Source organism: Pan paniscus, chromosome 3 (assembly GCF_029289425.2).
Source record: "Pan paniscus chromosome 3, NHGRI_mPanPan1-v2.0_pri, whole genome shotgun sequence".
NCBI lineage: Eukaryota > Metazoa > Chordata > Mammalia > Primates > Hominidae > Pan > Pan paniscus.
In genome coordinates, this window is record NC_073252.2 from 110872784 (window position 1) to 110900651 (window position 27868).

Consider the following 27868-nt stretch of genomic DNA (forward strand, 5'->3'; position numbering starts at 1 on the left):
AACCACCAGAATTTTTTTTTTTTTTTTTTTTTCTGAGATGGAGTCTTGCTTTGTCTCCCAGGCTGGAGTGCAGTAGCGTGATCTCGGCTCACTGCAACCTCTGCCTTCCGGTTTAAGTGATTCTCCTGCCTCAGCCTCCCAAGTAGCTGGGATTACAGGCGTGCACCACCACGCCCAGCTAATTTTTGTATTTTTAGTAGAGACGGAGTTTCACCGTGTTGGCCAGGATGGTCTGAATCTCCTGACCTCCTGCCCACCTCAGCCTCCTAAAGTGTTGGGATTATAGGTGTGAGCCTCCGTGCCCAGACACCACCAGAATTTTTAATGCCTTTGGTCATCTGTGACAAATAAGAGTAAAATCAAACTTTTTTTTTTTTTTGAGATGGAGTCTCACTTTGTCGCACAGGCTGGAGTGCAGTGGCACGATCTCGGCTCAGTGCAGCCTCCATCTCCCAGGTTCAGGTGATTCTCATGTCTCAGCCTCCCGAGTAGCTGGGATTACAGACACGCGCCTCCAGGCCTGGCTAATTTTTGTATATTTAGTAGAGATGGGGATTCACCATGTTGGCCAGGCTGGTCTCCAACTCCTGGCATCAAGTGATCCACCCACCTTGGTCTCCCAAAGTGCTGGGATTACAGGTGTGAGCCATCACATCTGGCCAAAATCAAACATTTTTATTCCTGCTATTCAAGTCACATATATATCTTGCAAATTAATTTATTTCTATTTAATCTGATAGGTACTGTTTTGGTTTAAATTTTGTTAAATATGCAATGGCAAAATTAAAGTAAGATTAGATTAAAAATCACTTGTCAGCCTTTTGGCTAAGTTCAAGCATAGATTAGATAAAAAAGACAAAAATATATAGTTGACCTTCAAAGTTCTTCACATGTAAAGACCTCAAACTGTTTCAAAATTACCTTCTGCTACTCCCCTCGATAAACCCTCTATTCAGGGTAGGCTTGTGTATTACTTGTTCTTAAAATATGTTACATCAGGCTTTTTTGTTTGCAAGGAAGAGATTCACTCAGATAATTTTAAGATAAAGGGATTTATTATGAATACCCAGGACCCAGGCTTTGTTTTCTGGTGTCTTCTTAGGGGGTTGCTCTCTTCCTTTCTCCCTCTCATCAATCCTCTCTGCATTCTCTACTATAAATTCTGGAGGGAGGTAGTCTGGACTAATTTCCATTGCCCCAGTAGGAAAAGTCCTTTGAGTAAGTTCACTCCATGGGTCAAGACGCAGGCTGTGGAGAAGCTGCCCTTGGGTCAGGCCCACTCTGTTCCAATCAGTGGCCACTTCTGCGTAAAGAATGAGTAGCACCACTGTCATGGGTAGGCAGTTCAGTTGGAAGGGGGGCACTTTCTGTGTGACCCTGGGATTGTCATATCCAGACCATGTCTGGAGCATCTCACCTCCCTGCATTTGCTGGCACCTCTCCTTTTTGACCATAGAGCGTTCTCCATGAATTTACACATATTCTGAACTTAGCTGAAATCTTAAGGGGTTAGGCAAAGCCTGTCTCAAATCCCGCAGTCCTGACATCCTCCATGTATGGTCATTATATGATCATTAATGATTAGTGAGTCATTACAGAGGACATATATTATGTACTACCCAATATATTTTTTTGAAGGAAAATTTGTATTATTTTAATTATTTTTATGTACAGAAAACTCAACAGTGTACATTTAGCCCAGTTTAGTGGCAAGTTCTTTAGCCTTTGCCTTTTCGAGCTTGGCGATACGAGCCACAGACTTAGGACCCAGGACGTTGCCACCCCAGTGACGGCGGATCTCATCGTATCTGTCATTGTAATTGGTCCTGATAGCTTCCACCAGCTTAGCCAAAGCGCCTTTGTCTTCCGAGTTCACCTGTGTGAAGGCGACAGTGGTGCAGGTCTTCCTGTGGACGAGACGTCCCAGTCTTGCCTTCCTCTTGATAATGCACTAAGGGACCCCCATTTTACGACATAGGGCAGGCAAGAAGACAGCCAGCTCGATGGGATCCACGTCGTGTGCAGTCACCACCAGCTGAGCTTTCTTGTTCTCCACCAAGGTGGTGACGGTGTTAACTCCTGCTCAAAGGACAGGTGGTCTCTTGTTGAGGACGTCCCCTTTGCCAGCAGCTTTCTTCTCGACCCGGGCCAACAGTCTCTGCTTCTTCTCTTGCTTTGTTTCTGGTCTGTACTTGTGGGCCAGCTTAAGCAGCTGAGTAGCTGTTTGGCGGTCCAGGGCCTGGGTGAACTGGTTAATCGCAGGAGGCACTTTCAGCCGCTTATAGAGGATGGCTCTCTGCCGCTGCAACCTGATATAGTGGGGCCATTTCACAAAGCGGGCGAGGTCTCTTTTGGGCTGGATGTCCTGTCCAATGCCAAAATTCTTAGGCCTTTTCTCAAACAGGGGATTCACCACTTTCTTAGCCTCCTGCTTCTTCACGACAGCAGGGGCCGGAGCCACCTTCTTTCCCTTGGCCTTCTTTCCTTTCAGCATCTTGGGCTGTGGGAGGAGAGGGTTATTTTTTAAATTATTAATATTATATACTTCATCATCTCAAATACAGCATAAACTCTCTGAGGGCAGGAACCATATTTTGTGTATTTTTATTTCCCTCAAAGTGTTTAGGGCATGGATTCTATGTAATAGATTACGGTTCGGTGCCTTCTGCCATCTTAAAAAAATCACATTTGCTTCTAAGGAAAAAGTAATGTATACTTATTTGCAAGAAAACAATACTCTCATAAAGAAGTTGTTGTGCATGGAGGGTGCCCTTATACAATTATTATACTGTGGTAAAACGGAAAGTTCAGAAAGGACTCAAAAGGGATTTGAGGGAAAAATCCCGAAGTCTTAGATGAGCTGAAGCCTGAGGTTCTCAGCTTACTAGCAAATCCTTAAGTGTTAGAAGACTGGAAATAAAGGTAGCTGGGAGAAAGGCATCCTGAATAGGAAGATCAAAATGAAGGTTTAGCTAAAGTGGTACCTGATGACTAGTTTGTTAGAAATTCTTAGACGAAGAGCGCACAGGACACCATCTAAATCAGCAGGTCACATGGCTACCAGGGCCAAAGTTATGATTTGAGACCAAGGAGGTAGAGAAAGGCCTTGGAAAAAAAAAATTTTTAACAGGCTGTAGGAGCACAAAAATAAGCATACTTATATTTATTAACTTAGAATTGAGTTTATTATGGGGAGGAGAAGAAACATGGACTAATAAGGACAATAGTGACCATTGATGGCTTTAAATCAGTGATTTAAAGATGGCCGGTGATTTCCCTCAGGGATATGTAGTATATATCCTCAAGTTCCTGTATATTCTAGTAAATCTGTGCCATTGATCTCTGTGTTAGGGATCACAGTGGTTGGAATGGGAGAAGGTATGCTGCTAGAGAAGAAGGAAGAATAAGGGATGGGAAAGAACATGAAACAAAAGGTGGAAGACTTGAAGGCAAAACCTCTCTCTCTTTGCATCAGAGAAATGTGAAACTAAACCAAAACGAAATATCACCTTATATCTGTTAGGATGGCTACTATTAAAATAAAAACAAAACCAAAAACATACACACCAGAAAATAACCAGTGTTGGTGAGAATGTGGAGAAACTGGAACCCTTGTTGGTGGCATTGTAAAATGGAGCAACCACTGCCTTTTTGGAAGCAGCATTAGAGAGTTATCCAAGATGGTGATAGCAAAGGATTCACTGAGGAGCTCCCCAGGTACCAAAAGGATTAGATTTCATTTCTTCTATATGGTAGAGATAGCTTGCTATAGTGGACTACATAGTTTGTCATTGTGGAAAAAAGAGAATAAATAAGAGAAGACTGATTTAGACATTTTTGGAAATAAGAAAGGTGATAAAATATTAAATTAACTTCTACTTATAAGAATGAATTAGTGGATTCTTTGTTTATTAAAATGACCACTAGTCAATAAAAATAATCTGTGCTGGATAATGCACTAATTTGTCTTCATGAAATATCAGGGCTCCAACCAATTAATCCTGAAGTCTACCTTGTTGATTTCTGAGCCTGATGACCAGATTTCTAGCAGAGTGAGGGGACTCACAGAAGGTCTTTCTTTCTAGTCAGGGGCCCCATTAACTTTTCTTTTCTTTTTTTTTTTTTTTTTTTTGAGATGGAGTTTTGCTCTGTCGCCCAGGCTGGAGTGCAGTGGCATGATCATGGCTCACTGCAACCTCTGCTTCCTGGGTTCAAGCAATTTCTCCGGCCTCAGCTTCCCAAGTAGCTGGGATTACATGTGCATGCCACCACGCCGGCTAATTTTTGTATTTTCAGTACAGATAGTGTTTTACCATGTTGACCAGGCTGGTCTCGAACTCCTGGACTAAACAGTCCACCCACCTCGGCCTCCCAAAGTGCTGGGATTACAGGCGTGAGCCATCACACCCTGCCCAACTGTTCCTTTCTTAAGGGGCTTCAAAGGTGGGGAGAAATAAAAAGTAGCTTTTCTTCTGGGAAATGTTACATGAGGACAAATTCAGTAAAATATAATGTCCCTGTATCATTCAATCTTACAGAGTATTTGAGCAGTCTTTCTAGCTCCCAGTTTTAAAGAGGGTTTTGATAAATTTGAGCACTTGTCTAAGAAAGACAGTGCTCAAAGGATATGGGAAGAATTGTGAAAATATCTGCATCTCTTTATTTGAAGAAAAATTCTATTGACAAGAGGAGTTAAGTTTATTTCATGTGGCTTCAGAAGGCAGAAGTTGGATTACTGGGTGGAGGCAGCAGGAAGTAGATATCTCCTTAAAATAAGAACTTTCTAACATACGAGAGTGGAATTGGACACCTTGTGAAGCAGGGAGGACCCTGTGCTTGGAGTCTTTAAGCAGAAGCTGGTGAGCCACCTGTCAGGAATATTGTAGAGGAGATTCCCACAGTAGGAGAGGATTGCCCAGATGACCTCAAAGTTTTCTTGAGTCTGAAGGAGCAAGGTAAAGCTGTAGATTTTTGAGCAGCATATATAGGGGTACATATTCGTAAAAAGGTTTCACCTTTTTCTAGAGCATCTTAGGAACCAAGATCACAAATGTTGGAAAATCAAGGTGGAGGTAAAGAAAGCCCTTACTTCTTCTTCTTCTTTTTTTTTTTTTTTTTTCTTGAGATGGAGTCTGGCTCTGTTGCCCAGGCTGGAGTGCTGTGGCGCGATCTTAGCTCACTGCAAGCTCCGCCTCCCGGGTTCACACCATTATCCTGCTTCAGCCTCCTGAGTAGCTGGGACTACAGGCGCCCGCCACCACGCCCAGCTAATTTTTTTTGTATTTTTAGTAGAGAGGGGGTTTCACCATGTTAGCCAGGATGGTCTCGATCTCCTAAACTTGTGATCCGCCCACCTCGGCCTCCCAAAGTGCTGGGATTACAGGCGTGAGCCACCGCGCCCAGCCTAGCCTCTTACTTCTAAAGCAGCCTATACTTTGTTAGATAAAAGAAGTAAAAATATTAAAATCTACTTGGATAGAATTCCCACATCTTTATGAGTAACAGAAATAAAGGGAATATATGTATATTGGTTCTTTAAAAGACAAGTTCCTAATAACATTACAGATAGATTGTATGTTAGTAGATGCTGGTAACTACTTTTACAGAACATAAACCACATTTTATTTTGTTCTTCAACACATCCTTTCTTTTTTTTTTTTTTTTTTCCGAGACGGAGTTTTGCTCTTGTTGCCCAGGCTGGAGTGCAATGGTGTGATCTCGGCTCACTGCAACCTCCGCCTCCTGGGTTCAAGTGATTTTCCTGCCTCAGCCTCCCGAGTAGCTGGGATTACAGGCATGCACCACCACACCTGGGTAATTTTGTGTTTTTAATAGAGACAGGGTTACTCCATGTTGGTCAGGCTGGTCTCGAACTCCTGACCTCAGGCTATCCGCCCGCCTCAGCCTCCCAAAGTGCTGGGATTACAGGTGTGAACCACCGTGCCCTGCGACAACACATCCTTATATTTAGTTCCTTTTTTAGTAGGCACTGATGTAAATTTTGCATCAGGCAGGATATCAGAATTGGACCTAGTGACAACTAAACATTTGGAGGATTTGAAAGCATTCTTACTGTACAAGTAGTATTGCCATGGAATTTGAATCCTTTTAGTATTAAAGAGGATCCACAGTCTACAATGATCAGCATTGTTGATAACTATAAAATGGTTACTAGGGAAGGATGGTTGTCATTTTAGGTGCTTGGTGTTTACTGTGGGTCTCAAAAATAAATATTTTATATAACTATAGCAGAAAAATATTTTGTCGGATACAAGGTTTATGAGAAACTAATTTCATCTGATACAAGGTATGTAAGAAACATAGAGATGCTACACATTCTATAATTTTCCATCTTCCCTGCTTAGTTGAGTTACTACTATTTTAGAAACACGGAGAAACATAGACCCCAAAGAAAGGAGAAGGATAGAAAAATTTTGCCCTATTATAAAGGAAGATGTGAATTTTATTTGCATGGTATGCTATTTCTTTTATTGTTGTTTTATTATAAAGCTGAAACATGCTTATTATAGCATCTTTTGGAAATGAGTGCATTATTTTTAAACCTCCCATCTGCTACCTCAAAACTACATTTCTTTTTTCTTTTTTGGATAATGTAAACTTACAATTCCTTTTGATCCAAAATTTTAAAATAAAACCAGAAGAATGTGGTTTACTTCAAGGAGAACCTCAATTTATACTATTAAAAACTTATAGGTATTAAAAATGTAAGAAAAACTTAAAATTAAATTTTTAGATCTTGTGATGCCGTTTGTTAAATCATTTTGTCAAAGAAATTAAAACAAATTGTAAATAAGTAAAGGTTTTTAAAAGTGCTGACTTGACCATTATTAGATTGCTACATGCACCTATGCATGTAACAGAATTGCACATGTACCCCATAAATTTGCACGAATAAAAAAAAAGGCAAATCTAAACGTGTTTCTTTAAGAAATTAAGGTTTTAATGTGAAATTAGTTATATGAAAGGCCAGAATAATATTTATATTTTTCAGAGAATTTAATGATATTAAGGCATATTAGGTATCAAATAATAATTTAGAAAAGTAGTAATAAGAGAAGTAGATTTTATCATTGTTATTTACTCTGAAAACCCCTGTTAATAATTTTTTCTCACTATGTCATTACATACTAACAATTAGATAGGAATTATTTTATATTTTGGTTTATCATATTACTGAATAACCAAATGATAGAAACTTAAAGACTGAAATGTACTAAGAGATGATTTTGTTATATACTATCTTTTATAAATGAGAAAACCAAAGCTCAGATAGAAATAAAATAATTTTCTTTTCTTTTTTTTTTTTTTTTTTTTTGAGACAGGGTCTTACTCTGTCGCCCAGGCTGGAATGCAGTGGTGCAATCTGGACTCACTGCAACCTTTGCTTCCAAGGTTCAAATGATTCTCCCACCTCAACCTCCCGAGTAGCTGGGACAACAGGCACATGCCACCACACCTGGCTATTTTTTTTGGTAGAGATGGGGTTTCACCATGTTGTCCAGGATCTGGAACTCCTGAACTCAAGTGATCTGCCTGCCTCGGCCTCCCAAAGTGCTGGGATTACAGGCGTGAGCCACTGTGCCCAGCCAATAATTTTCTCCATTGAGTAACAAGCAGCTCCTCAGCACCCCATAATCACATTTTATTTGGTTTATAGAGTAACTAATTGTTGACTTTACCCCAATCCAGTGTGTCAGAAGACATTTTACAATGCAAACACAGAACTCTGAAGTGCTTTTGTGACAAAATGTGAATTTCAATTTAAGATAAGCTATAAAAGATTATGAAAATCCTTTGGAAAGTTTTCATGCAGTTAATAGTTTATTTGCACGGATTTCTAACTTGGATGTCTTATAAAATTTGTTGATGTGTATTAAGATTTTATTTGTAAGGATTTGATGTCCTTAAAGTAGTATTTTGATAGACAAGTCTTCTTGTTTGGAAGAAGAATCAGATCATTTGTTGGGAGATAGTTGATTAAGTGATTGATAGAAGCAGAGTATGTAGTTATCTTATTTGTTTATTGCTTTGTCTATTCCTAGCTAATAAAGCAAAATAATCCCATGACCAATACTCCTGGAAAAGCAATTTAGGTATGATTAAGTCAAAAAGGTCTAGTTTGTTTGTAGCAAAGTACAATATATAAGCCTAAATTTATGCTTAGTGATTTTCAGGCATCAAGTTTAATTTCTTTCATCTATATGAGTTTGTTGCTCTGTTTTCTTTTTTGAGCCAAGGGAGGTACTGAATGCAGAGATAAAGAAGCACTTTCTTCTGCCATTCCCCCTTCTCTCCCTCCTCCCCAAACTATTTTAACAGGGAATCAGTATTAAGTGCTTTCATCAAAGAGTAAACTTGGTGTCAGGAGTCTCATTTGCCTGCCAACATAAAAGTTTGGCTATAGATTTTTGATTTTAGGGTAACACAGCTTTTTCCAGGAGGAGGCAGTGACAGAAATGGACTCTAGGCAACTGTGAGCATAATAGAATAGAATGAGCCTGGGCTCTGGAGTCAGAAAATAACTAGATTTGTCTCCTAGTCCAAAGATGATAACATGTTTGTTATGAAAATCAAATTAGGTAATGAATGTCAAGCAACAATAGCAGTATCTGGTACATGCTGCATAATTTTAAATTTTCTCTCTCTCCCCTACAAATCTAATTTGACTTCTTTTGGATTCCTTTGGAGACTAAACTTTGCAATAATAGAAGTAGGGACAGAGAGCACTGGACAATCCCAGAAGCCATCTTATCTGTGGATGTTATTTTCCAATAAATGTGGAAGAGAGATTGAGATTACCACTCTCCACTGTGCCCCATCCCTAACACCCACTCTAACTTCAGTGTAAATACAATTAAACTAGATTCCTGGGAGATTTATGTTTGGATATATTACTCAGAGACTTGACATGATGATAACTAGCCCTTCATTCCAGGGAAAGGTAACCCAAGAGTGGCCCCAGTTGCTCACAGAGTCTCAGTGCTCAGGTAAAGTGTATAAATATTTCTCTCAATGAAAGATGAACAAGACCTACAGACCCTAAAGTTAGATAAATGTCAAGATCCAGGTACAGGATTAGAAAGGAGAACTAGATTAAATTTTTTTTTTTTCCGAGATGGAGTCTCGCTCTGTCCCTCAGGCTGGAGTACAGTGGTGCGATCTCGGCCCACTGCAACCTCTGCCTCCTGGGTTCAAGTGATTCTCCTGCCTCAGCCTCCTGAGCAGCTGGGATTACAGGTGCCTGCCACCACACCTGGCTAATTTTTGTTTTTTTAGTAGAGATGGGGTTTCACAATGTTGGCCAGGCTGGTCTCAAGCTCCTGACCTCGTGATCCACCTGCCTCAGCCTCCCAAAGTGCTGGGATTACAGGCGTGAGCCACTGTGCCCAGCCTTTTTTTTTTTTTTTTTTTTTTTTTTTTTTTTTTTTTTTGAGACAGGTTGTCACTCTGTTGCCCAGGCTGGAGTGCAGTGGTGTGATCATGGCTCACTGCATCCTCAACCTCCCCAGCTCAGGCGATCCTTGCATCTCAGACTCTGGGAGTAGCTGGGACTATAGGTGTACACCACCATGCCCAGCTAATTTTTGTATTTTTTGTAGAGATGGAGTTTCACTATGTTGGCCAGGCTGGTCTCCAACTCCTGGACTCAAGTGGTTCACCTGCCTCAGCCTCCCAAAGTTCTGCAATTGCAAGCATGAGCCACAGCACCTGGCTGAGATGAATTTTTAAAAAAATTGTGATAAAATATACATATCGTGGTTGAGTGTGGTGGCTCACACCTGTAACCCTAGCACTTTGGGTGGCTGAGGTGGGCAAATCACCTGAGGTTGGGAGTTCAAGATCAGCCTGACCAACATGGAGAAACTCCGTCTCTACTAAAAATACAGAACTAGCCAGATGTGGTGGTGCATGCCTGTAATCCCAGCTACTCGGGAGGCTGAGGCAGGAGAATTGCTTGAAGTCAGGAGGTGGAGGTTGCGGTGAACCGAGATTGTATCATTGCACTCCAGCTTGGGCAACATGAGCGAAACTCCGTCTCAAAAAAACAAATATCTATATATCTATATATCTATCTATATATATATACACACACACATACATATCGTAAAACTTACCTTTTTAACTATTAAATTTTTTTTAACTTAAATAGAGACGGGTTCTCACCATGTTGTTCAGGCTGGTCTCGAACTTCTGGCCTCAAGCAATCCTCTCACTTTGGCCTCCCAAAGTTCTAGGACTACAGACATGAGCCACCATGTCTGGCCACCTTCTTTTTTTTTCTTTTCTTTTGTTTTTTAAAATAAAAACTTTATTTCAGATAGGTCCAGTGGTATGTGTGATACAACAAAGGTCTGTTGTAACAAGCAGTTTCATTTCAAAGCTCATTGAAGTACAAATCTGAAAGTGTTTAACAATGATCAATGTCTGCTAAAATGTATATTAAATTGATCAACATACCATTTTTGACATTATTATATATCCAACTCTTTAAGTAGAAGAAGTTAAATTTTCATCACAAAAAGTGAGGATCACCTGACAAGTTTCTACAAAGGTAATGAGCTGTGAAATGTATTCCCTCATTTGGTTTTGAAAATACACCCTCAGGTTACTAAGAGAAATTCTGAGTTTGCCCAACTGTGTTATTTAACTGTAATTCTTCACTTGTCATCTACTGTTGGCTTCATGGCCACTTCTCTTCCTATCTGATCCCAACGAATTAAATGCTAATGTTTCTCAACTCTTTGGCTAAGGGCAATTTTTTTCTCCTACTTTTGTGCACACAGGATTAGTGAGAACTATTTTACCCAAATCATCTTTGACTGCACTGTCTTCTTCCTGTAGACAGAGATCGTATGTTTACTATAAGAACTTCGCTCATGGACAGCTTTTGTACTTTTTCTGTTTTTTTGCCTTCTTCTATACATACACCTAGAAGCTGTCTAAGCAGTAAATAGGACATTTCTGGTCCTGTGACGATCTTAGGTACAGCTCCAACTGCACCAAGCACCTGCCCTGCCATTCTATGGATGTTGGGTAAATTTTTGTTCCAACTCCCATAAGACTCCCTGGAGCAGTGTACTGAGGATCATTGTATTCTGCAAAAAGTGATACAAGTTTGGAAATGATTGTTTTACACATGAGTTTTCCTTCACTATTTTTGGGAACAATACCAAGTCTGACTCCTGTCTCCTGGACCACCTTTAATACACCTTTTTAAATACTGCCACCAGTTGTACTCCCTGGTAATATCATCAATATCATAGCCAGGTTTGTTAACATCAAATGACCTAATAACAATAAGTTGGGGTTCTGAAGTAAAGTCTCTTGGAGGTACTGAAATTTTCCTTGCTATATACTCACGGACAACTTCAGGATTGTATTTCAGCTTAACAGAAATGAAAATAATAGGAGGCTCTTCTGCTACTCTACTTTATATTAATACAATTAAAGGATCTGTTCATACTGTTCTTTAGCCTTACTTTCTTTTACCAAATTAATTTTATTTTACAGAATGAAAGTATGTTTCAGCTTCATAATATCTATGGCAGCCAGGTGTTCAGAGGAGTCTGAGGTTGAGGACAAGATTCATTGCCGACTATCAACAGAAAGGTCACATCCATTACTGCTATACCGTTCAACAAAGTAGCCATCAAAATATCATGGCAGGACAGTCAACCAAGGAAACATGTCTGACTAGTTCAAAGTTTCTTTTGGTCCCTGGAATATTTATAGGAAACTCATCAAGGTGTACTACTTCCACAGAATCTGTAACATTCTGGCCGAGGAAACTTGAGTCATCGAGTTTATAATCTTGGCATTTAATGTGTCCAAACTTGATAGTAATATTTCTTTACAGTTCATTTTTGAACCTGACATGTGAATGACAGAAATAGTTTTTACAATTATGGATTTTCTTTTTTTTTTGAGACAGAGTTTCTCTTTTGTTGCCCAGGATGGAGTGCAATGGCATGATGTCAGCTCACCGCAACCTCCGCCTCCCGGGTTCAAGCGATTCTCCTGCCTCAGCCTCCTGAGTAGCTGGGATAACAGGCATGCACCACCACCCCGGCTAATTTTGTACTTTTAGTAGAGATGGGGTTTCTCCATGTTGGCCAGGCTGGTCTTGAACTCCCAACCTCAGGTGATCCTCCCGCCTCGGCCTCCCAAAGTGCTGGGATTACAGGCATGAGCCACCGCGCCTGGCCACAGTTATGGATTTTCTATGAGCAACATGATCAATTGTACCTATATTAGTTGTGGCTCATCTGCTTGATAACTTTGTGTAAAAGTAGAGTCCACTCAGTAACATCCTCATGCATAGCATGGTTTCTTTAGCCCCACTGGTGTAGCACAAGGGTGTGGTAGTGCCAGGACTGGCCATCTAACTTACTCAGGTTGGTACCATTGTCTTGGCTTGTCCATGGTAGGTCTGATGGTGCCTAGAGCCCCTGGCGTGGAGCTCATTTTAACCATTTTAAAGTGTACAGTTCAGTGGCATTAAGTACATTCACAGTGTTGTGCAACCATTACCACTATCTGTCTCCAGATCTTTTTTCATCTTGCAAAACTGAAATTCTATACCCATTTAAAAATAATTCCCTATCCCCCAGTCCCTGGCAACCACCATTTGCTTTCTGTCTGTATGAGTTTGACTACTTTAGGTACCTCATATAAATGGAGTCACACTATTTGTCCTTTTGTGACTGGCTTATTTTGCTTAGTATAACGTCTTCAAGATTCATCCACAATGTAGCAGGTGTTAGAATTTCCTTCCTTTGTAAAGCTAAATAACGTTCCATTGTATGTATATACCATATTTTGTTTTATCTATTTGCCCATTGAAGGACACTTGTGTTGCTTCAATGGGCAAATGGCTATTGTGAATAATGCTGCATGAACATGGGTGCACAGACACCTGTTCGAGTGCCTGCTTCCGATTCTTTCTGGTATGTGCCCATAAATGGAATGGCTGGATCATATTGTAATTCCATTTTTAATTTTTGAGGAACCTCCATACTGTTTTCTAGGGTAGTGGCACCATTTTATATTTCTACCAGCAGTTTACAAGAGTTCCAACTTTACGTCCTCTCCAACATTTTTTCCTTTCTTTTAAAATTTTTATTTATTTATTTTTATTTTTATTTTTATTTTTTTGAGATGAAGTCTCGCTGTGTCACCCCGGCTGGAGTGTAGTGGCAGGATCTTGGCTCACTGCAACCTCCGCTTCCTGTATTCAAGCGATTCTCCTGCCTCAGCCTCTCTAGTAGCTGGGATTACAGGCGCACGCCACCATTTCTGGCTAACTTTTGTATTTTTAGTAGAGACAGGGTTTTGCCATGTTGGCCAGGCTGGTCTTGTAACTCTTGCCTTCAGGTGATCCGCCCGCCTCAGCCTTCAAAGTGCTGGGATTACAGGAGTGAGCCACCGCGCCCAGCCCACCTCTTTTTTTTTTTTTTTTTTTGTAAATAATGACTAAAATGTGTAAAGCAGTAGATTAATCCTTAATAACATGAATTCTGATGTACAACACATAACCTGTCTCAGTTCCTAGCCTAGGATTCACTCACATAGAAGGTTCTTGTTGAAAGAATGAACAAGAATCCACACACCACATGTAAAATTAACTACCTATAGAAAATAATCTAGGAAGCAATATAACACAGCTTATTCATCCATCCATTCATTGGGTCAATGAAATGGAGTATATGCCATGCACGATGTTAATTATTAGGAGTTCAAATTTCAGCAAAATGTGGAGTCACGACAAATGTCGTTCCTTCTCTCCAAGAGCTCATATTCTGGCCTCTCTCGAGGGAAGAAGGCTGAGTCAGCAGGATATGATAGGCCAATTAAAGTATCCTTTAAAAACACCTAACCCTTCCACTCTTCAGACTACATTTTTTCAACCCACATTATGATTAGCAATGCTACTGTATTCTAGTTTTGCAGATATGCATTTTCTTTTACCAATTAGTATATATACTAGTATAGTGAGATATAGTACAAATCTAGCGTGTGTGTGTGTGTGTGTATGATATATTTATATCTCACAGGAATTTACTTCATATGATTCAGGCCCTCTGGAGTTCTGGGAGTGAAATAAGTCCTAATAGCTGTAAGGTATTCATTGCATGTAATGAATTAACTTCTCTCTGCGTCTAGAATGGTACCAGTTATTTGCCATCGTTGGGAGAATTGAGAAATAGTCACTCAATTTTTTGTGCTCTGTGTTCAAATGAAGAACCCCTTTTGAGAAAGTCAGCCTCACTGGCTTTTCTTTTCTTTTTTGAGATGGAGTTTCGCTCTTGTTCCCCAGGCTGGAGTGCAGGCGCAATCTTGGCTGACAGATAAAGTCCTTGATGTATCTGTTGATGTGCTTATCTCTGGGAAGTGGGATTAGGTGGAGGAGAGGGGCATTATTCCTTTATATAACCTTATATTGCCATGCTGTTTTTGCACAAAGCAACTTACTTTTATGAAAAAAATTAAAATTATTAAGTAAATAATTAAGTAGAAATTTTGAGCAAATTGGGTTGAAAAAAATACTTGAAGTGACAGGCAATGTAGACTTTTTTTGAAGAGCAATATCGACAACATAGGAGTTAAAACAAAAACAAAAACAAAAACGATACGCCTCAAACTATATGGGGCAATCTTCCTGCCCATGATTCCTCCCGAGGTGATATGTTAGGAATCGTGTGCAAATGATTTTTGTCATCCAGTTGCTACTTCTTATTTATTCTTCTGTAGCAAGCATCCAACATTACATCTCTTATCAAGACTGATGCTCAACTGGTACTCACTGGTAGGCTGCAGTGGTTATTTATAGCCTGTGTCTGTTCTGATTGGTCTGATTACTGGCTGTTGTTATAACTGCTGCTTTTAGTGATTTATATTCTCTGACACCACTGATTTAGGAAGCCTGTCTTGACATCTGCCTCTTCCTTGATCTCCTTTCAAGTTTCTCCAGTATTCCCTCGAGAATATCTATCATAGTAGTAGATATATAGTAGTAGTTATCTATATAGCATCTATAGTAGCCTGAATAATGGTCCTCAAGGTATCAGGTCCTAATTCCAGGAACCCTTAAATGTTACCTTACTTGGAAAAGGGTCTTCGCAAATGTGATTAAGGATCTTGATATGGCAAGATTATATTGGATTATCCAGATGGGCCCTAAAAGCCTACTTTATAAGCGATAGGCAAGTGCCTTTATAGGAGGCAGGCAGAAGGGCAGTTTGACACAAGCACAGAAGAGAAGGCTAGGGAAAGGAGGAGTAGATCGTGATTTGAAAATGGAAGCCTTGAAGACTGGAGTAATGGATGCGGCCACAAGTCAAAGAATGTTGGCTGCCACCAGAAGCTGGAAGAGGCAGGAGCAGATTCTCCCTCTAGAGCTTCTGGAGGGAGCACAATCCTGTCGACATCTTGATCTCAACCCTGTGAAACTGATTTCAGAATTTCTACGTGCAGAATTGTGAGAGAATAAATATCTCGAATATTGCATGGAACATACTTACACTAAAAAATATACTATTGTTTATCTAAATTCAAATTCAACAAGGCAGGCCTCTTGTATTCTATTTGGTAACCATATATAGAGACTATGTCTTAATCTCTGTATTGTTTAGCATGTTTGATCAGTGGATGTTTGTTGAATAAAGAAATAAAATGACAATTTTGCAAAGAGTTAAAAAGTATTTTTAATATTTAAATTTCCAAATAGTATAATAGACAGAGAATAATATAATGAAGCCCCTTATAGCCAAATAGTGTAATAGAGAGAATAGTATAATGAAGCCCCTTATATACATTGCAGCTTTTATAATCATTGACGTATGACCAATCTCACGGTTTTTTTTTTTCTTTTTTTGAGATGGAGTCTCGCTCTGTCACCCAGGCTGGAGGGCAGTGGCGTGATCTCGGCTTACTGCAACCTCCGCCTCCTGGGTTCACGCCATTCTCCTGCCTCAGCCTCCCGAGTAGCTGGAACTACAGGCGCCTGCCACCACACCTGGCTAATTTTTTTTGTATTTTTAGTAGAGACGGGGTTTCACCATGTTAGCTAGGATGGTCTCGATCTCCTGACCTTGTGATCTGCCCACCTTGGCCTCCCAAAGTGCTGGGATTACAGGCGTGAGCCACCGTGCCCGGCCAATCTCACAGTTTTTAAAACAATACTTTATTCAAGAGAAGCAGCTCTGATGGTATAGTTGTTTGATTTTCTATTTATGAGCATATGTATGAGTGTATGAAGGGACAGGGCTATGGTGGCATTAGCACTGCATTTCAAGAAGCTACCTCCTTGGACAAAAATTGAGGAAATCGAAAGTGATGAGCATTTGCATATAGATAACATGAGAACAAAACACAATGTAACTCATTGAGGGAGCTTGTTATAGAATGCCAGAAGATATCGAGGACTTGGATGATATTTTCTAAATATAAATTGTAACATGTGAGGTGGGAGGATTGCTTGAAGCCAAGAATTCAAGACCCATATAGAGGACATGGATGATATTTTCCAAATATAAATGCAAATATAAACTGGAACATGTGAGGCAGGAGATTGCTTGAGGCCAGGAGTTCAAGACTCATCTGGGCAACACAGCAAGACCCTGTCTCTACAAAAACAACAAACAAAAAACTAGCCAGGCATGGTGGCACACGCACCTGTAATACTAGATACTCTGGAGGCTGAGGCGGGAGGATTGCTTGAGCCCAGGAGTTCAAGGCTGTCGTGAGCCGTGATTGTGCCACTGCACTCTAGCCTGGCTGATGAATTGTGACCCCTTCTCAAAAAAAGAAACAAAATTGCAACGGACACAAAAATTGTGCCTCACAGAGTGGTGAAGAACCAATAAGAACGGTTAATCAGAACTTTATTCTGAACACCCAGGAAGAATAGGTTGGAGATGTAGAAGTGACTAGCACTGAGGAAGGATGTGACCAGATCATCCCTGAATGTGAAGTAGCCACGGAAAGGAGGGCTGGGCTGAGTCAGACCACTGTTTGTAGGAAAATTAGGCCTCAAAAAGTCAAATGAAAGACACGTATAATTACATCATGAGGATGTTGAAAGACAAGCAGGTGCCAGAGAAATGGGAAATTCTTTAAAAAAATGAAATTTTAAAACTAAGCTTCATACATTTTTATGAAATGAGAGGAAACCAGAAGTATTTGCGGCAGTTGTTATTGGTTGCCTACCATTGTACCAGGTAACATGAACCAAAATGGGCCAGGCCAACAAGTCAGTCAACAGACCATTTTTCGTGCTCGCTATGCACCAGGCACTGATCTAGGCACTGTCGTAAATAAGCTAGACAAGGGTTCATTTCTTCAAGAGCCAATGTTCCTGGGGTGGTGTAAAACAAGGGTGTAGGGACTGTGACAAAGCAGATAGGCATGCAGATTTTTTTTTTTTTTTTTGAGACAGAGTCTCACTCTGTTGCCCAGGCTGGAGTGCAATGGGGTGATCTTGGCTCACTGCAACCTCTGCCTCCCGGGTTCAAGCAATTCTCCTGCCTCAGCCTCCTGAGTAGCTGGGATTACAGGCGCATGCCATCACACCTGGCTAATTTTTGTATTTTTAGTAGAGACAGGGTTTCACCATGTTGGTCAGGCTCGAACTCCTGACCTCGTGATCCACCTGCCTTGGCCTCCCAAAGTGCTGGTATTACAGGCGTGAGCCACTGCGCCCGGCCACATGCAGACTTTTCTATCTTCATTTTAAAATTTTTAAGCCTTTAATTATTATGAGTACAAAATAGGTGTATATATTTATGGGGTAGATATGATATTTTGATATAGGCATACAATGTGTAATAATCACATCAGAGTAACCAGGGTATTCATTATAACAAGCATTCATCATTTCTCTGTGTTAGAAACATTCCAACATTCCTCTCTTTTAGTTATTTAAAAATATACCATAAATTATTGTTGATTATAGTAACCCTATTGTGTTATCAAAACTAGATCTTATTCTCTCTAAATATATTTTTGCACCCATTAACCATCGCCACATTTCTCCCCCTCACACTACCCTTCCTAGCCTCTGGTAATGATCATTCTACTCTCCATTGAATTGTTTTAATTTTTACCTCCCACGTATGAATGAGAACATGTGAAATTTGTCTTTCTGTGCCTGGTTCATTTCACTTAACATAATGTTCTCCAGTTCCATCCATGTTGTTGCAAATGACAGCATTTCATTCTCCTTATGCTGGAATACTACTCCACTGTGTGTATATATACTACATTTTCTTTATCCATTCATCCACTGATGAATACTTAGGTTGATTCCAAATCTTGGCTATTGTGAACAGTGCTGTAATAAACATGGGAGTGCAGATATCTCTTCAATATACTGATTTCAGGCCAGGTGTGGTGCCCATGCCTGTAATCCCAGTGCTTTGGGAGGCTGAGGCAGGAGGATTGCTTGATCCCAGGAGTTTGAGACCAGGCTGGGAAACATGGCAAGACCCAGTCTCTACAAAAAATAAAAAAAATAGCCAGGCTTGGTGGCGCATGCCTGTAGTCCCAGCTACTTGGGGAGGCTGAGGTGGGAGGATTACTTGGGCCCAGGGAGGCTGAGGTTGCAGTGAGCCGTGATGATGCCACTGTACTCCAGCCTAGGTGACAGAGTGAGACCTTGTTTCAAAAAAGAAAAAAATGAAAAAATATATATACTGATTTCCTTTCTTCTGGATGTATACTCAGCAGTGAGGTTGCTGGGTCTTATGGCAGTTCCATTTTTAGTCTTTTGAGGAATCCTCTTTTCTTTGTTTAAGAGTGTGCTGGGAAAACAAAATGAGTCTTCAGGGGAATAATCTGGGTCTTGGGTGGCCCATTTCCAACTCTCTTCTATCGGATAAAGCTGGTGTTTATTAGCATGGCTTCCAAGGCCCTCTCTGATGGAGCGCTCTTTTAACTACCTCTGCATCCTCATGTCCTGCTGCTCCATACATCTCAATTAAGCAGTGTAGAACTGTTTCTAGTCTCTAGGCACACTGTGCTGTGCTGCAACTCTGTTCCTGTCATTCTTTTGTAGGGGCCTTCCTGTCTCCTATCACGGTTGCTATTAAAATACCTGAAACTCATTAAGTGTCAGTTGAATTGAACTGAATAAGATTGCATATTGTTTTTAAGGAACTAAAAATCTGCTTGAGGAGACAAACATTTATGCAGATACCGTCACAGAAGTGCATTTAAGTCTCATAATGAGTTCACAGTTTCAGGTTGTAAGGAAGAACGTGGCAGAACACTGAAAATGGGCAGAACAGTTACTATTCTTTGAGGAGAGCTGGAGAATGGCAAAGGTTCTGGATGATGGTGAATTTTATCCATGTTTTTAGAAAGGGGGTAAAATTTGGATTTTGATGTATACTTAGGTTTCACATTAGTCCTCAGCAACATTTAGACTGAATTTTAAAATAGGTGGTTTGTGAGTACTTAGATTAGGGAGAAATAATCAGTAGGAATAAGTTTGGGTTTACGAAGAGCAAATGAGATGAAAGAAACCTTGGTCTTTTCTTTCATAGGTCTCCTAGTTAATAAAGAAATGCTGAAAATCCACTATTTCAACCTGGCCTTGGGCAATTCCCCAGAAACAGCATTTGGTTGCTTTGTTATAGGACTTGGCCCTTTGCTCTTTGTCAGACTGTGGATGAGACCAAAAAAAGACATGTTTATTAAATTTGCAGATGACTAAGTTTTAATGCTTTGAAAAATAGAATTGGGATTTATAATTAGGCTGAAATGATAAACCAATATTGAAAAGATGAAATCTCATCAGGATTTATATAACCATTTATGTACAAATAATTCAGCATTCATGTGCTTATGTTCAAGAAAATGAAGGTCTATTTTAAGAACAGTCAGTGAGAAAGTTCTAGTGATTTTAGTTGACTGCAAGCTCAATGTGAGCCAGTAGTGAAGAGTACTGCCAAGACATGGGGATACAAATCTACACTGCATTAATAACAGCTGAGTGTCCAGAGTAAGGGAAATAGTCATCCCACTTCTTTGTGATTCTCAGACCACACACATTTGGAGTCTTGAGTCCTTAGATCTGGGTTCCCTATTTCAAGAGGAAATATTGACAAAGTGGAGCATATCCGGAAGTGGGTGAGCAGGATGATGAAGACAGCAAAAATCATGTCAAATAGGAAATGGCTGAATAAAGTGGGAGCATAATTACTCTCTCCCATTATGTGAAAGAAGGAGTAATCAAATATTATGTCACTCCAGAGAGCAGAACTAAAACCAGTGTGGTTGGAGAATTTAAAGAAAGCAAATTATGATACAATACAAAGAAGAAATACAAACTTCAGCTCTTAAAATTTAAGTGGGATTAAGTATTAGTTGTCAGTATTGTAGGGATGATAATTCTTCCCAATTCAATTTTAATGAAAACTCAATAGAAAACAAGAAGACAGAAACACCTGTGGTATTTTTGTGGGGCTGGGGGCAAATTCCAAAAATCACCTAGAAAAATAAATAGACAATAATGACTTTGAAAATTAGAAAGAGAAGGTTGGTTGATCACTACATAGGCTATAATGATTAAATGAAAATGACACTGGTACAGACAAATCAATGGAATAGTTATTTCAGAGATAGACTCTGATATATCCATAACTTAATAGAAAACAAATGGGTATAACAACTGGGGACATACAGACTATTTATTTATTTATTTATTGAGACAAATTCTTTCTCTGTTGCCCAGACTGGAGTAAAGTGGTGCGATCTCGGCTCGCTGCAACCTCTGTCCCCCTGGATTCAAGTGATTCTCCTGCATCAACCTCCTGAGTAGCTGGGATTACATGTGTGTGCCACCACACCTGGCTAATTTTTTTATTTTTAGTAGAGACGGCATTTCACCACGTTTGCCAGGCTGGTCTTGAACTCTTGAACTCAGGTAATCCACCCACCTCAGCCTCCCAAAGTGCTAGGATTACAGGCGTGAGCCACTGCACCCGGCCCAAACTATTTAATAAATTTTCTAGGACAATTCATTTGGTAACTGGGGAAAGACAAAACACTTCAAAAAAACTTCCTGGTAGTTTAAATTAAATGTTAAATGGTTAGAAATAAATAAATAAGGGCCAGGCGCGGTGGCTCACGCCTGTAATCCCAGCACTTTGGGAGGCCGAGACGGATGGATCACGAGGTCAGGAGATCGAGACCATTCTGGCTAACACGGTGAAACCCCGTCTCTATTAAATATACAAAAAATTAGCCGGGCATGGTGGCAGGTGCCTGTAGTCCCAGCTACTCCGGAGGCTGAGGCAGGAGAATGGCGTGAACCTGGGAGGCGGAGGTTGTAGTGAGCCGAGATCTCGCCACTGCACTGCAGCCTGGGCGACAGAGCAAGACTCTGTCTAAAAAAAAATAAATCAATAAAAATAAATAAATAAAACCAGGCCAGGCACAGTGGCTCACACCTGTAATCCTAGCACTTTAGGAGGCTGCGGCGGACAGATAGCATGAGCCCAGGAGTTCGAGACCAGTCTGGGCAATATGGTGAAACCCCATCTCTACTAAAAATACAACAACTGAGGTGGGAGGATCATCTGAGCCTGGGAAAGTCAAGGCTGCAGTGAGCTGTGATCGTGCAACTGCACTCCAGCCTGGGTGAGAGTGAGAGCCCATTTCAAAAAATAAACCAAAAACACAAAAATTAGAAAAATTAGAATTGAGTACTTAGAAAATCCCTGCATTTGGGGAGAAATGTTCTGTTTTATTACATTTTACTGTACAACATTTCAAATATTAAAATAAATAGAGAGTATAACAAATACCTGTATATTTCTTATCTAGGTTTGCCAATTGCTAACATGTTGTCATATTTACTTTATTTTTTTAAAGCATTTGGAGGTAAATTATAATGTTGCTTTACCATTATGTTCTTTAGTATCTCTAAAATAAAGATATTTTAATTTTTTGTATATATATATATATATATATATATATATATATATATATATATATTTTGGTAGCAATGGGGTTTCACCATGTTGGCCAGGCTGATCTTGAACTCCTGACCTCAGGTGATCCACCTGCCTTGGCCTCCCAAAGTGCTAGGATTATAGGTGTGAACCACTGTGCCTGGCCAAATAAAGATTTTTTTCTTAACCGAGCACACTACTTTTATCATGAGCACAGCTACAAAATTAAATAATTCTCTGCTATCTTCTGATACCCAGTATACATCCAGATTTCCTCTGTTGGCCCCAGTGTGTTTTCCAGCCAAGTTGCTCAAATCAGGATCCAGTCAATGACCTGCATGATTCTTAATATGTGGTGAGCTATGGCTCATATTTCTCTGTTAGTTGAGAAAAGTTCTGTTTCCTTCTTGCTTATTTTATTTTATTTTATTTTTTAGATGGAGTCTCACTTTGTCACCCAGGCTGGAGTGCAATGGTGCGATCTCAGCTCACCGCAACCTCTGCCTCCCAGGTTTAAGCAATTCTCCTGCCTCAGCCTCCTGAGTAGCTGGGATTACAGGCACCCGCCACCTCGCTCGGCTAATTTTTGTATTTTTAGTAGAGACGAGGTTTCACCATGTTGGCCAGGCTGGTCTTGAACTCCTGACCTCAGGTGATCCACCCCCTCGGCTTCCCAAGGTGCTGGGATTACAGGCGTGAGTCACCACGCACAGCCCCTTCCCGCTTTTTTGTTGTTGTTGTTTTGTTACATTTTCTTGCTGAAGAGACTGGATCAATTTTCTTTTTCTTTCTTTCTTTTTTTTTTTTGAGACTGAGTCTCGCTCTGTCGCCCAGGCTGGAGTGCAGTGGCGCGATCTCGGCCCACTGCAAGCTCCGCCTCCTGGGTTCACGCCATTCTCCTGCCTCAGCCTCCCGAGTAGCTGGAACTACAGGGGCCTGCCACCATGCCCGGCTAATTTTTTTTTGTATTTTTAGTAGAGATGGGGTTTCACCGTGTTAGCCAGGATGGTCTCGATTTCCTGACCTCGTAATCCACCTGCCTTGGCCTCCCAAAGTGCTGGGATTACAGGCGTGAGCCACCGCGCCCGGCCACGAGACTGGATCAGTTTTCCGGTAGAATTCCACCTTCTGGATTTATATGATTGTTTCCTTCTGGTTTCATTTAAATTTTAGGTAACTCTCTGCTGTATTTCCTGGAGACTGGAAATTTTGATCTAAAGTTGTTACTGATGTCAGGTAAAACATTTTTGTCAAGTGTGTTTCATGGGTGATGCTGTGAACATTATATCCTATCATATCAAGAGTTGTACAATACTTAGTTGTGTTACTTTTTATGATACTAAGATCGATCTTTAGATTAATGGTAAATGGGGAAATTACTAGATCTCTCTATTATAAAGTTACGATTTTCCCCCCTTGAGACAAGTAAATATTCTGTGTGCTAAGAACTCAGCAGCAGATTAGTATCCAGTGCCTTTATCAACCTTATACTCAATGCTGTTGGCACCCATTGCTGACTGTTGTCTGAACCAGTTACTCCATTACAAGTTGCAAAATGGTGATTTTTCCAATTGTTAGTGTTTTTGCTTTCATTAACTAAGATTCTTCTAATAGAGTTCGCCTTATTAATTAGAGCTATGTGTTACTCCGGCCGGGCGCGGTGGCTCACGCCTGTAATCCCAGCACTTTGGGAGGCCGAGACGGGCGATCACGAGGTCAGGAGATTGAGACCATCCTGGCTAACACGGTGAAACCCCGTCTCTACTAAAAATACAAAAAATTAGCCAGGTGTAGTGGCGGGCGCCTGTAGTCCCAGCTACTCAGGAGGCTGAGGCAGGAGAATGGCGTGAACCCAGGAGGCGGAGGTTGCAGTGAGCCACGATCCCGCCACTGCACCCCAGCCTGGGCAACAGAGCAAGACTCCGTCTCAAAAAAAAAAAAAAAAAAAAAAAAGAGCTATGTGTTATGCCAAAACAGAGTTCCATTTGGAAAAGAAAGAATTCATACTTAACTCTCAACTAATTTTCGTGTAAGGAATTGGTATAATAGTTACCTCAATGAGGGGCAAATATGTCTTTTCATTCTGGGCTGAGTATCATTAGGACTTTTATATATTCAAGTGTGTCACTCAATTATAGTATTCTTTATGATGCTGTGATAGATTGTATTTACCAAAGCAGGATACACCAATATATTCAGTCTCACATGGTCTTCCTATAATGTGATATTGACACATCTCCATTGCTTCTGCCTGGCACTCTCTTGGGACACATGCTTTTAGTGAAATCCAACCACCCTGAAGCCACCATGTTAAAAGACCATAAGGAAAAGCAACATAAGAGGCACGCAGAGATGATTAAGGAGCCCTAATTATTCCATTCCTCAATGTTCCAGTTCAGGCACCAGACATGTGAGTGAATGAACCCTCAGAGGATTTCATTCTCCAGCTTTTGAGATGCTCAAATGATGCTAAGTGGAGTAGAAACCAGCTAACCCTCTGAACCCTTCCCAGACTACAGATTTGTGAGAAAAATAAATGTTTTAAGCTAAGTTTGGCATGACTTTTTACATAGCCATAGTAACTAGAAAAGATGCTTTTGGTGAAGTTGGCTTTTGGGGGCCTCTCCACGTTGATTCCTGTCCTTTGACACGACCCTACTTCTCTTCAGTAATTTCCTTGCTTTCTGCTATAAGACAATGTGCTAAGCTCATCTTATACATTCTCTGCCTCAGATTTAAAATCAGCCTTTTCCCCAAAGAGCCCTGGTTCTTTTTAGTGAGGAATGGTATTTAGAGTTTAAAATCTGGTCATCGGCTGGGCGCGGTGGCTCATACCTGTAATCTCAGCACTTTGGGAGCCTGATGTGGGTGGATCACAAGGTCAGGAGTTCGAGACCAGCCTGGCCAACATAGTGAAACCATGTCTCTACTAAAAATAAAAAAAATTAGCTGGGCATGGTGGTGTGCACCTGTAGTCCCAGCTACTTGGGAGGCTGAGGCAGGAGAATCGCTTGAACCTGGGAGGTAGAGGTTGTGGTGAGCCAAGACTGCACCACTGCACTCCAGCCTGGGCAACAGAGTGAGACTCTGTCTAAAAAAAAAAAAAATCAAAAAAAAATCTGGTCATTATGGAAACTTTCAATGGAAAAAAAACAATGGAAAAATTACAAATGATGACAATAAAACACTTCAACATGTTTCCCAAAAGCAGAATTTAAAGGCAAACAATGAAGCTCAACAGAATAAAGAAACATATTAAAAATTCAGTAAAAATAAAAATCAATGTGGACAAGCAATTCTTAAAAGACAGAATGCCGATGAATAGTAATCATTGAATCATTTTCAACTTTCTATACTATTTTTCCTCTACCAAATTATATTATATTTATTTATTTATTTATTTTTTGAGACAGGGTCTCACTCTGCCACCAAGGCTGGAGTGCAGTGGCGTGATCATGGCTCACTGCAGCCTCAACCTCCCAGGCTCAACCCATTCTCCTGCCTCAGCATCCTGAGTAGCTGGGACCACAGGTTTGCACCACCATGCCCAGCTAATTTTTCTATTTTTCATAGAGACAGGGTCTTGCCATGTTGCCTAGGCTGGTCTCAAACTCCTGAGCTCAAGCTGTCTACCCATCTTGGCCTCCCAAAGTGTTAGGATTACAGGCATGAGCCACTGCACCCAGCCAGATTTCCCTTAAAAGAAATAGGCCTCAATGCTGACAAGAATGCAGTATGAATGAGTCGTCCAGGTTAGAAGGTCAACTCTGCTTTCTGTGGTAATTTAGTGGCCCAGTTTTCTTCTGTTCATTTGCTCTGCCATTCCCCGTTAAAGCTGTGTGGTTGAAGTGAGGTCACAGGCAAATCTGTGTTTTAGCTTGCATAAAGGAAACAAAAGAAGTTTAAGGCAAGCAATGTTCTTTGAGGCAAGAAAGGAGAAATTCTGCTCAGAAGGCCACACTGAGTTGCAAGGGAGCTTGGGAGCTGTAGTCTTTGGGCAGGCAGTTATGTATCTTGCCTAAACACTATTACTTTGAAATAAGATCGCATCCTTTAATTCAATAGTTCATTTTCTTATAGTCTTTCCTGAGGAAATAAATGAATTTCAGAAAACAAGTGTTAATTACCTAATGAACAATAACTCAGCCAACGAGAGAAATATTCAGTATGTTATTTACTGGAGAAGGAAGCTACTTAAGAAGCATCTATATAGTTTCATTAAAGGGTGTTAGAGGCCATGATGAGGAGTTAAATGAGATGGAAAATGACTGGAGAGCGTTTTTTTGTTTGTTTGTTTGTTTGTTTTTTTTTTTGAGACAAGGTATTACTCTGTTACCCAGTCTGGAGTGCAGTGGCATGATTGTGGCTCATTGCAGCCTCAACCTCCCTGGGCTCAGGGGATCCTCCCACCTCAGCCTCCTGAGTAGCTGGGACTACAGGTGTGTACCACCACTCCAGGCTAATTTTTAAATTTTTTTTAGGGATGGGGTTTCACCATGTTGCTCAGGCTGAGAGAGTTTTAAGTAAGAGAGAGAACATTCTGCTTGCTCTATAGAGGACAACTGGAAGCTGTTGCTGTAGTCCAGGAGACAAGTGATGACGGTAGCCTGTGCTAGAGTTTAGGAGTAGTGACAATCTTTTGAATATTAAACCTTTGTTAACTCTATAGATTTTGGAAGGAACAATTTGTCGGTGAGGCCACATTTCGCACTTCACTTAGCTCATATTATAAGAAATAGTGGCAAAAGATCACTGTATGGGGAGTGTTGGTAGGTACCTGAACAGTGCTATTTTTAAATTGCCAGTTAATTTTAGCTAGAGAGATCAGCAAAATTCCAAGAAACTAAATACAAAAAGAAACTTTTTTTTTTATGATGGAGTCTCAAAGTCTACTATTTTTAGTAGAGATGGGGTTTCACCATGTTGGCTGGCCAGGCTGGTCTTGAACTCCTGACCTCAAATGATCCGCCCACCTCGGCCTCCCAAAGTGCTGAGATTACAGGTGTAAGCCACCACCACTGGCGAGAATTCACTTTCTTTGTCTACTTTAACTGCATTACTTTCTATGTATTTGATTTAGCAACTATATTTCAGATATTTGTGTGGAAACAGTATATCCCTAACAAGATTATAAACCCATTGAATATCATGCACTTTGGTATCATTTTCAGTGACTTGAACATAATAGGTGTTCAATTAAATAAGTGTAAAAGAATTAACTGTGATATTGTGATATATAAACAAACACATATATTAATATTCATCCCTAGTTTCTGACACAGAGCTCATAAAACCTTGGTAATTTCCTAGATAATGAGGAGAGATTAGCATAATTTGCTATTCATAAGGCCCTTTCAACCAAACCTGAGTTTATGCTAATGAGGTGACTCTTGGTGGGGGCAGGGGCCTGCCCTAGATAGCTTCAGGATGGGAACTCTTTGCCAGAGAAACCAACCATGTGATTAGAGGATTTAAACTTTCAGATCCACCACACCTCCATAGAGGGGAGGGGGGGCTGAAGATTGAGTCAGTCTCCAATGGCCAAAGATTTAATCAACCATACCTCTGTAATGGGACCTCCATAAAAAGAAACCATTAACAATAGGATTCAGAGAGCTTCCAAGTTGGTGAATGTATCCACATGTTGGGACCACATCAAACACCACGGGGACAGAAACTCCTGCACTCTGGAGACTTGGAGACCTCACCTTACATGCCTTTTCATCTGGCTGTTCATTTCTGTACTTTATAATATTCTTTATAACAAACTGGTAATAATAAGTAAAGTGTTTCCCTGAGTTCTGTGAGCTATTATAACAAATTATCAAACCTAAGGACGGAGTCAGTCATGGGAACCCCCAATTTGTAGCCAAGCTGGACAAAAGTGTGGG

General features: G+C 40.5%; 1 protein-coding gene and 2 pseudogenes across 2 annotated transcripts in view; 1 reads left to right on the plus strand and 2 right to left on the minus strand.

Moving 5' to 3' along the window:
- The window catches only part of ANK2 (ankyrin 2), a 685755-nt gene that overhangs the window by 87270 nt on the left and 570617 nt on the right, over positions 1-27868 (plus strand). The window lies entirely within an intron of this gene.
- Positions 1628-2502, minus strand: LOC100983177 (large ribosomal subunit protein eL8-like; annotated as a pseudogene).
- Positions 10680-12496, minus strand: LOC100980508 (eukaryotic translation initiation factor 2 subunit 3, X-linked-like; annotated as a pseudogene).